The following is a 9,236-nucleotide window of genomic DNA, read 5'->3' on the forward strand; positions in this document are numbered from 1 at the left end:
CATTACACTTCAGCCATTAACACCAGTCAGAAGGATATCTACATCATCATATGGAAGGAAACGTAAATGGATGGAGACGCATATGGATCACATTAGTTTACTGTAAAGCTACGTCTTAGTTGGTGCTTATCTTGGCGAGAGCCGAGTTCAAATCAGCATGAAGTTTTAACATCTACTCTCGTGTAATGGAAATCATGACAACTAATGTTTTTTTGTTTTCAGGAGTACAATGGAGGTGTCTGCATTAGGACATGTATTTCTAGAGGAACTCTAGAGGCTTGAACAAGGAAAGCTGAAGTTGAAGTTTATCCTGTTCATTCATCAAAAGAAGAAATTATACATTCCTACTTTAGGCTTCAACTAACTTATTTAAATACATAAATAAATAGTGAGTGGGTGTGAATGGTTTTTATTTTTCAGATAATACAAACAGGTTCATACTGTAAATTGACTCAATTAAAAAAACTAATAATTTACCTTGAAAAGTCACAAAGTGCATTAAAATGTTCATTATAATAGAAAATATTTTCTGCACATATAATATAATATACTGTATTTGTGAGCATTTCAAATATCAAGTTGTTAACCATGTGTTTTAGACTGGAGAAAGTTTTGAATGTAAAAGGCAAAAACATTCTACAATTTAAACTAACCTTACCTTTGGAATTAAATGGAAACATTCTAATTAAGGGGGGGGGGTCAGAGAGAAGGAGTGGAACTTGTGTGTGATGAAAAACAGCACTGTGCCCCCGGGGATGATCTCAGAGAGTATTTTAGTATGCTGCCCCTGCACACATTGCTTGTGTAAAAGGAAGTGTCATTCAAACTCTGTAAACCAATGAAAGGATTGATTTCGGTCAGGGATTAATTTACCGTTTTAACAGGAAGAGATTGTGGATCACCAAAAGTAAACTCCTCTTTGGGCACTATATTTAAAGAGAAAATTTGATCCAGACCCATCTCACAATGTAAACACAGAGCCGGTCGCTGGAATGGGGCTACATCCTAAGCCAAGGACACTAGTCTACATGTTGCTAGAACATGCAGAATGAAATCTGTGCTTCTACATTGCGCTTCAAATTTCAGGGGACACTATTCTACAGTACGTAGAAATTGTAGATAGAATGTTGATGGAAAACACAGAGAAGTATTGCATTATAAAATATCATAATACAGATAAGAGCAGATATGAAAGTACAATAAAATCAATTCAATTAAATGCAAAATAAAGCATACAGTAACAAGTAAGAGCAAATTCGACTCATTGCAGTTAAACTTTATAGTAACTATTTGCTTATACGAGTAACGTCCAGCAAGAACACGTAGTAAGTATGATAAATGGATGAGAATTATTTCAAATAAGAGCAATTACAGAAAATGTGAGTACAGATACCTATAAGAGTAAAATCAAGTACAAGATACAGTAAGTAGTTATAGGTAGGAGCAGTAGTTGAATGCAGCAAGGTATGGAGCAGTTCAGTGCAAGTACAAGCTGATGCAAGTATTGGTACAAGTGGGTGCCATTTTTGTTCTGAATGTGTTGTTTTTGGCTTGAATGATTTTTCTGTTTTATTTGTGTAAATAAACATGTAAATAAAACTAACAGAGAGAAGTTGAAATGTGATTATCGTTATAGTTTTTTTTACTATATTATTTTAAACATAATTCCTATTTTTTTTCTTCTACAAATCATATATCGGTAACTGTGTAACAATATTTGCAAGTTGCGTCTGACGAACTGCAATATTCAAACGGCTTTAACCCTCATAAGGTAACCTAGGGTCCATTCGGACTCCACAGTGCTTTAGTATCAGTTATTATGTGGATCTAGTGACTTGAATTTTGTTTCCTTTTAAGTAGTTGTCAGGCACCCATCCTGTTACAATATGCAAAGGATACATCTAGTCCAGGTGCCTGGTTGAATTTCCCAAATTATTTTAGGTTTGGGGTCTGTATGGACCACAGGCGCAGTGTACCAGTGGGCCCGCCCTTCTCGCGTGAATACCTCAGGCACCTGACTTGTGCATCAAGATGTTAAACCAAAACAAGTGTCAGTAACTTTTAAAAAAAAAATACAGTAGTTGTAACTACATTTTTTAAAAATTCTTTAAAAAATTCAAAACTTGCTTAAAGCAACTGTTTTAATACAGAGATGTATTTGTCTGCTATTATGAAACTGCTCGCTCCTGACACACCATTTAATAACTGCTAACATGTTACGGGGCACCACGAGAGACCGCTCTGCTATTGAACGCAGGGTCGACCTGCATTTGGGTATGTTCTGCGTCTTCCCTGTGATTGGTCCTGTCTGTCCATATCAGTCTTGTAGTACATGGTCTGTGACTCCCCTGTGATTGGTCCTCTCTCTGCCTGTGTGTAATGTGGTACCCCCGCCCCTGGGTGTATTTTTGGTTTATTTTGTATAGTTTAGGTTATGTATCACGGGGTAGTTAATGTATATTGGTTTGTGAGCACGGGGATGTGGGTTTGTGTGTGTGTGGAATAGTGGTGACAGAGAGGCAGTTAAAATCCTCCCTGTAAAAACATGAGAACATTGCTGGAGCCGTGAATTGAATAAATTATTAAAGCTCCAGCCACAGGTGTATAAATAGGGTGATCACGGGTGAGAAAGAGGTTAGTGTGTTCAGAGGCGGAACGAGACGTGAGTGAAAGAAAAACTAAAAAGCTCATTACAATTGCTGTTCGTGCTGGGGTTATACCAGCACAATACTTGTGTGTTCCGTGTCTGTTTGTTTGTCTGTTTTGGCCCATGTGCCGTTCTGTTTTGTTTAAACTTTTTTGTAACAATAAACTCGCGCAACAGTGCTTTATTTACCCACAGTACTGTGTGTTTCCTCCTGGCCTGACATCACAACACGAGCAATCGTGTGACACTGTGTCAGTCGTGTTGTGCGTGGTCTGTGTCTCGCCTGTGATTGGTCTTGTCTGTGAGCCACTGTGTGTGCATGTGTTCTGTGTGTTACCCATTGGCCCAATGTGTGCAGCGGAGGACCAATGGGATGTGTGTATTGCGGCCCTCATTTATATGAGCCATCATTGTTTAATACAACATAACCCTTTGCTACGATTAACAAGACAAACAATGCTACTTTGATGAACAATTGGTTCAAGGCAATACTTCAAAGTGATGATATTGTGTGTATTAGAAAACAGCTACAAACGCTGGAACCATTTAATTGAGTTTATCTACAAGTTCGAAGTAACTAATATTACAACTCAATACTAAATGCAATTGAAAATGCTTCAGAAATGAACTTGCTGAAACATAACAGTCTTCTTCATTGCAACCAACACAACAGACGCTGCTTAACACCGTTACTGTATGTAATGTGTACGAATCCTGCCTACTCATGTACGTAACCATACTGAAGCCTGCGTGCTTGTTTAATTGTTTTATTGGTGGGGGGCGGGGCGCCTCACCAGCCCCAACCTAACAAAATGGCTAACGCCACTCAATGTAACTAATGTAGTCTGCTGATCTACGCCACCCAGTGGTCTACAGGCACTAGGTGGTGATAAAATTAAATAAAAATGTTAAAACTATATCCCCTTCCGACCACAGGTTCAAATTCTGACTAGCTTAGAGCAGTTGCATTGCCAAACCAAGCAAGAGCACAAGAGACAGCTTTTAAAAGTTATTACAACAATGCGTTTATTGCACAAGACAGTAGAACATACAAGATAAAGAGACTCCACCACTTGGCTAGAAGAAGTCAAAGTAACAAAAAAAATGAGAAAGGGGGCTCCCTCTGTTAGCTGGAAGCCAAAGTAACAAATACACCATAAAAAATAATCAAATATTCAACCACAAACACGGGGGTAAAGAGCAATTCATGTACAAATGTATATCCAGCGTCCTCCTGTGGCGGACAGCCAGGCACTGGATAACCAAACGTCTCCCCGATTGGAATCACAACTAGAAGTAAACAGCAAAACACGCAGTAATCAAACACAAATCCAAACCAAACGTATTATCAGTCGCTCCCACCCTATACTCCAGCTCCCCCTCCCTCACCTTCAATCGTTTGTGGGCTTTCTATAAAAACAGTACAATAGCTATCTTTAATGTACATAAACAGATTAAAAACAAAATCTAACTGTGGTCGGGCACAAAATGCCGAAAGCAGTAAAATACACATACGACAACAAACAACACGATAGAGATAATTCTATATATATATATATATATATATATATATATATATATATATATATATGAGAAAAATAATACATTTTACCCAGAGTTTTAGTGGGAGTTATTCTTGGCTCACTCTGATAAGGCCAAGTCTCAGACAGTAATTGTGAGTGCTGCGCTTATTCTTTAAATAATTTATATAAAATACGCAATGCAAATATTTTTAGCGCGTTTACACACAACGCTTTGTTTCAATTTGGCAAAATTTAGTTTAAAGATCGCTCATCTCCAGTACAATTATTCTGAGAAAGTGGATTCGTAACTAAATCTACTACGGCGTTTCCCATGTCTGTTCAAATTAAAAAATATATAGATAGAAAATGTAACAGTAAATACTGAAATGTATTATTTTTCTCAATAACAGCCGGCAAAATTCAGTGTTATTAGCCGGCATATTAACACCCCGCCTCTGCTCACGAATGATTGGACAGCTGTCAGATCTCTCACTTTCCTATTGGCTACTTACTCTCCAATTTTCCTGCAGAATACCGTGAAGGGCCTGTGCTTGCATATGTTTGGACAGCTTGGCAGATATTTGACTCTCCTATTGGTTAAACTTACTGTCAGTACCTGCAACTGAAACAGACACAGTTTATGCCCCACCCAGCTAATTTATGTTTGCGCTACCACAGAGAAAATGCAGATATTCAATTGGTTGATCGTGTTGCAGAGCCCTTCAGTGAAAAAAAAAAAAAAGTATGTCGAGTACGTACAAGCACAGCATAAGCGAGCAGCACTGTCAACAGACTGCTGTGACGCTTTTGTTGGAATACGTGTTTAAAGCTTTATTTATTTTCCCACGCTACGACCCGCCAGAAATGTGTTCACGACCCATAATTTAAGAACAGCTGCTGTGGGCACGATGGCCTGGCTTCGCGGGCACCACTTTGAGGACCACTGGTCTAGATTGTCATCCCGATTCACCATCCCTCCTTCATTGGCTGTTCCCAGCTAGTCGCTGCAATCGTCCCGGCTCAAACTCTTCGCCTTGCCTCGCTACTTCAGGTTTCTTCTTCCTCTACCAATTTCTTCTCTCTACCCAGCTCCACGTTCCAGTCTCCTCACTCGCCAGCTGTTCTGTTGGATCGTGTCTGTTTCATCTCTGCTCGTCTGTCTCTGTTCGAGTTCCTACCTCTTAAATAGGGAGAAATCCAAAACAGTACCAGGTGCACGTAATGCCACTAATTAAATATAAATACGCTGATAGCCAGCTCACAGGTTCCACAATTCGATGTTAATTACATCAGTTCGGGGTTATTAAATGAATCTAAAGCTGCAGCACACAAAAAGAACAAACATGAGAACATAAGAAAGTTTACAAACGAGAGGAGGTCATTCAGCCCATCTTGCTCGTTTGGTTGTTAGTAGCTTATTGACCCCAGAATCTCATCAAGCAGCTTCTTGAAGGATCCCAGGGTGTCAGCTTCAACAACATTACTGGGGAGTTGATTCCTTACCCTCACAATTCTCTGTGTAAAAAAGTGCCTCCTATTTTCTGTTCTGAATGCCCCTTTATCTAATCTCCATTTGTGACCCCTGGTCCTTGTTTCTTTTTTCAGGTCAAAAAATCCCCTGGGTCGACATTGTCTATACCTTTTAGGATTTTGAATACTTGAATCAGATCACCGCGTAGTCTTCTTTGGTCAAGTCTGAATAGATTAAATTCTTTTAGCCTGTCGTCTGCATGATACGACATGCATTTTAAACCCGGGATAATTCTGGTTGCTCTTCTTTGCACTCTTTCTAGAGCAGCAATATCCTTTTTGTAACGAGGATAAACGTGCATGAAAACATAAAAAAAAGAAAAATATGACATATTTAAAATGCACACGTGAGTACATAATCATAACACTAAATAATAATTGCTGCAGCACCATTTGTCAGTCTTTTTAATATATATATATATATATATATATATATATATATATATATATATATATATATATATATATATGATCTTTTAATGTTAGTTTATTGACTTAGTTATTTGACTGGTTAACCTCATATTTATTTTCTATTATGTTCATAATGCTTTCGATATATTTGAAACATAGAATAATATAATTGTTATTATAATTTTTATAAGAGATATGAAATTTGTTAAGGACTAAAACCCTATATCTATATGTAAATATTAATCACATAATGGAGGTGTCGTCCTGTATATTAAGAAATTAATATTCACTAATGTTTGTATATTACCAACATAGTGGGGGCGTTGCCTAGGATATTGAGGTATTCATGTTAAATATTATATCTTCAGATATGCGCTACAGCTATATGTGTGCTTTTAAATGCTTTTATTGAGGCCGCTGTTGTGTGACCTCCCTAAAGTCTCATTTTATACTCTTCTATTAACTTGTAAAATTAAAAATAAAACTCAGTTAACAAATAATACAATATATTTATGCAACATGTGTGAATAAATGTATGTTATTAGTACTTATGCTAAGGACCAAATATTACAGATAACAGTTCTCAAAACCCCCCTCAAGACCCCATGGTGACTGCATTTATGCTAACTGGACACATTTGACCTTTTTACCTGCTAGGGATGAAAAAGTATAAAACAAAACAAACACAAGGAAATGGAGACCAGTAATGCTAGCACTCATTTAACTAATTAATTTGTCACCCAAATTGAAGTAGAAATGTAATAAACAAAACATACATGGTATGTGCCATACTGTGATAGTCACATCCACAATTTAGCGAGCACACTGGTAGTACAATGGGTGCGTTAAGTAACTGAACAGCTCAGAGCGAGAATTCCACTCACTCGGATCACCAATGAAATCTGCTCTGTAGCACTGTGAGCTGCTCAGAGGGAGCGGAACTAAGCATGCTGGTAAGTGGGTTCTTTCACTGGGCTGCTCTGAACAGCTCACTTACTTAACGCGCCCAATAGGATAGTACAAGACAATCAGAATCTTGGTGCAATATTTGTTCAAAATCCATTGTGTTGTCATTGCTGGCAATGATGCCAGTGGTTCTACTAGGGAAAACACTGGTATTTAAATATTATTATTATTATTATTATTATTATTATTATTATTATTATTATTATTATTATTATTATTATTATTTCATTTGACTTGCATAGTATTTTACTAGAAGGTGGTGACATTGATATTTTGTTGGCGGAAAACCTCTTTTTATGTCATATATTCTGTGTGTTTTGCTTTATGTTTTTTATATTAATAGTCAGGAACCCAGACAACCTGAATTGGGGTGACTTGACCCAGTATGCTATATATTTTCGCAGTATTCTCAATAAATATGATGACATCATCAAAATGGTATCATTTATAATATTTTGCTAGCTAGAGTTCCTATCGAGCATGCCTGTAGATTCATATCCCTGAGGGTCTAAACTGACCTTTAGAGTATAGCAAACCCACTTTCAATAACTCTCATCCCTGACAATGAAACTGTTTTATTAAATATATTGTCATCATGGGAAATACTACTAAGGATATTCATGGAAGTTCCCCATCACCATCCTGTACTATAAATGCAGAAGGTGCCTATCAATTTATTTAATAATGCAGTCCTTCTAAGCCAAAACTAGGTGGTGCAATTTGACTGTTTATCTGAAAACTCTTGTCAAGGCACTCTCAAAGCAGGTATTTTTCAATATCCTAGTGGAACCCAATACACTTGTGAAGTCTCTGTGGGGCTGAGACTTTTTTAGATTAGCTTTGAAAAATGACCATCCTGGAAACAGGTGTAAAGAGCTTGGTGTGCAGAAAACATGCAGCTATTTTTAAATCCTATTTATTTTGTTTTGCAATGCATGGTTTGGAAGTATGGAGAATTGTTCAAAATTCAATATTTTTCTATATCTGTTGTATTATGGAATATATTGGATTACAATTGCAGCACCATGATTCTGAGACAGTTGTACTGTACTCTGCCTGTCTGGTACATATGCAGCCCTCTCCTCCATGTTGGTCTGCACATAATAGTATTCCCAAGTGCTCGCAATTGGGGAATTATTTAACCCTTTAACCTGTCTCCCTTCCATCTACCTGTCCTGTCCTGCACATTCCCACAGGACATCACAGCAAGTGTTAAAGAGATTTATTTGTGTTGTATTTGTGTTGCCCTTTATCTGTTTAATATACTATTATGTGTTTTTAAATTGCTGTTTCTGCTTAAATCATAATTTGCTGTGCTAACGTGCTAATCTCTTTAAAGAATGACTGTTCTGGTGGTTATGGTTATGGTTATGGTTATGGTTATGGTTGTGATTGTGGTTGGGTTGGGGGAGATAGACATTGGCTTGGCAAATGTTTATCTAAGCAGAATGCAAAGAATACACTTATGATATTTAACAAGCTAGAATGAACAGGCTTATGAAAATGGAAATAGTATATCTCCATTATCTCTTTAAGTGGTGAACAAAGAGCTGCAGTTTCACATGTCAAAATATCAAACCCTCAAAAGAGTACGAACCTGTTAATTGGTATTAATTGTACTTCTATTTCAATTGGTTTACTAACAGCTCAAATGTAAATCAATCAAACTCAATTCATTAAAAAATGATGTTATGTTTAGTAAGCCACATTGAAAATGTGTAAAACATCATGTTAGAAATATCTGAAGCAGTCGATTCCTGTTTGCCATAGTTATGAAAGAAGGTTCTAGTACCATAAATCATGCTGTGACCATGGCCTGCATATCCAGCAAATTCTAGGGGCTGTGAAAGAAACCGTGAATAAAGCGAGCTGTATGCCATGACTAAGGAGTGTATCAGATGGATGTTTGTATCACAGTGTAACAGGTATGGGATTGCATCACTCATGGAGCACACTCATGGTAAAGTATACAGTATGGGAAGCAAACATGGTTTACACTGATCCACAGAACAGACACCTTTCCTTAATGGGTGTGTGTCTGTGTGTGTTACCAGAACATCTTGATAGAATTGAGGCATTATTATGTACAGTAGGGTGTACATTATTACTTATAATATTGGTATTAATATTATGATGTTTGTATGTATCTGACTTCAACA

The sequence above is a fragment of the Acipenser ruthenus genome, chromosome 3 (assembly GCF_902713425.1).
Source record: "Acipenser ruthenus chromosome 3, fAciRut3.2 maternal haplotype, whole genome shotgun sequence".
Lineage (NCBI taxonomy): Eukaryota > Metazoa > Chordata > Actinopteri > Acipenseriformes > Acipenseridae > Acipenser > Acipenser ruthenus.